General features: G+C 49.0%; 1 non-coding gene across 1 annotated transcript; it reads right to left on the reverse strand.

Moving 5' to 3' along the window:
• Positions 1-1204: 1204 nt before the first annotated feature.
• TRNAA-AGC lies at positions 1205-1276 on the reverse strand. Its single transcript has one exon. It is a non-coding gene; the product is annotated as a tRNA-Ala (tRNA).
• Between the last annotated feature and the right edge of the window lie 1032 nt (positions 1277-2308).

A 2308-nucleotide genomic window follows, 5' to 3' on the forward strand; every position in this document is an offset into this window, starting at 1 on the left:
CAGATGTTGTCAAAACCTAACATCAGGCATACAGTACCATGTCTAGCAGGTACAAGTAACATTTTCAAGAGACACATGCCTGGGTCAGGAAACTGGGTATTTTGGAAAAGACAGGATGGAAGGTTAACCTTAGAACTATGTTAGAAAGAACCATTTCGGGTATTGTTAAACACAAATATGCCCTTACAGTCTGGGACATACACCCAGCATCACGTTTAATCTTGGGCAACAGGAGCCCTGGACCCTCTCCTGGCCACGCATCTCCCTATGGGCGTGGAGTCCACACTGTACTAGTATTTACGTGGGTTCCAGAATTCCCTGCCAAAACTGCCCTGATCCTCCTTCCAGGGCCTGCATAAGCCTCTTTCCTGATCATTCTTCTGAGGGCAGAACATGCCATTAGTGTTTGTGCCCCTCTTTGTCAGGGGTGTGTATGAAGCTTAAAATTGTGTGTTGAAGCCCTTCAAAATGTGAGATGAAGTCAGGAAATGGGAAGAGAAAGGGGTAGGGGTGTGTATTGTACAGTACCTTTATTTTCTGATTCCCCTCCTTAACTTGTCTTTTAAAACTAGCGAACCAAATGCTGCTCCAAATCAGATAAGAAGGCTTGAACTTACTTAACACAATAAAGAACTTCTATCTGGATCCAAAGCTTACATTATACCTAACAAGTTACGCTAATTAAAGCGAGGAACAGCAACAACGAGTCAAAGAAATACATATAAAGTTTTAAAACGAGGGGGAAAAGACAGGAAACGGGACGGGGGAAAAGGCGGGGGGGGGGGCAGGTTGCGATGGGAAGAGAGTGATGGGGAAACCCGTGATCGAGTTTGCCTCTCCTGTGGTCTGTCCCTTAACCCAGGAATAGCTCAGAAAACAAAGGAATCTAAGAAAATTGCCTGTGGGTTTCGCTTTGTTTTTGGTTTTTTCCTATCTGTGTTTCTTGTTCTTCGATACTACCGAGGAACGTAACCGATGTGATTTGGCTTGTTAATTTAGCACCTTGCTTATTTTTCAGGCTCTGGAATCCTGAGCGAGTCGGTGTGTCCTGGCGCCTTTCACCTGTTGACGCAGCCACCCAGTGTGGTACCAAAACCCTAGAGCAGGAATGCATAGATGTTAAAAGCAAAAGAAGGCGAACCATGTTCGTGTTTTTGCAAAGGACAGCGCGGCCGGGAGGGAAGGAGAAAGAGAGAAAGTGATCTGGATGTGCCGGGGATTGAACCCGGGGCCTCGTGCATGCTAAGCACGCGCTCTACCACTGAGCTACACCCCCTCGCTCGTACCAGCTGCCGAAATATTTTCATGACCTGTTACTAACATTTTCGGTAATGAGATATTTCGTTTGGTTAAACTCAGTTTTTGTACCCGTGGATACTTTCTTGCCGCTACCCTCTCGGACGCTCGCTCAACAGCCACCTGCCGGTGGGATAAGGGAATAGTTCTGCCTGGTCACCCCCAGCGAGAGGTCTGGGACGGTGATGTCTGTTTCTAAAAGGCTGCCAGAAAACCGCCGAGTATAATGCAGAAAGATAAAAAGACAGCCCTGATCGCTGCCGTGGAGATTTAGGTCCAGGTGGCAGAGGAGACAGGAGGGGCATTGCAGTGGCTCGCGCCGGTCGCAGTCACGCTCCTGCAGCTCAGGAGCCCAGTCTCCGGATGGAGAACCTGCGCAGGGAGCGTCTCGCCAGCTCTGATGCTCGGGTCGCGAGAACCAGCGAGACGCTCACTTGGAAAGAGAGCGAGGACACAGCGGTGTTTATGGCGCCCCCTTCCGGGCGCAATCCTCCACTGAATGAAAAACATATATTTGGAAGGCGTTTTAAGGGTTAGGCTTCATCAGCAAAACGAATTAATTGTATAAATCCTTCGTGTTTCTGGAGTTCCTAGACCCCTCCGCTCTGTGACGCAACCAGCTTCCCGCTGTTCGCCAAACATCGGTTCGACAATCAACACAGAAATGAGTTTTTGCATCAAATCCAAAATTCTTTTCTTCTGATTCTCTCTCACTACTACGGGACCTGCGTCTTTTTGGAGACCTGAAAACATCATGTCTGTTTGGTTGCTCCCCAGCTCCGCCCCTGGCCCTCCCGAACGTCTGTCCCAGCTGAGACCTGGTTGGCTTGCGTGCTTGAAAGCAAGCAGACACTGGGAAACGGCACATGCAGTGAATGGGGCACAGGCGACGCTTGGACCCAGAGATTAAACGGACATAGACGTCCTTTGACTGGGTTCAGGAGAACTACTCCAAATATGGCACCTTGGCATTTGAAAACAACAAGCGGGAAAGTGTCCTGACCTCTGGCCT

Source organism: Galeopterus variegatus, unplaced genomic scaffold, assembly GCF_000696425.1.
Source record: "Galeopterus variegatus unplaced genomic scaffold, G_variegatus-3.0.2 Scaffold1876, whole genome shotgun sequence".
Taxonomy (NCBI): Eukaryota; Metazoa; Chordata; class Mammalia; order Dermoptera; family Cynocephalidae; genus Galeopterus; species Galeopterus variegatus.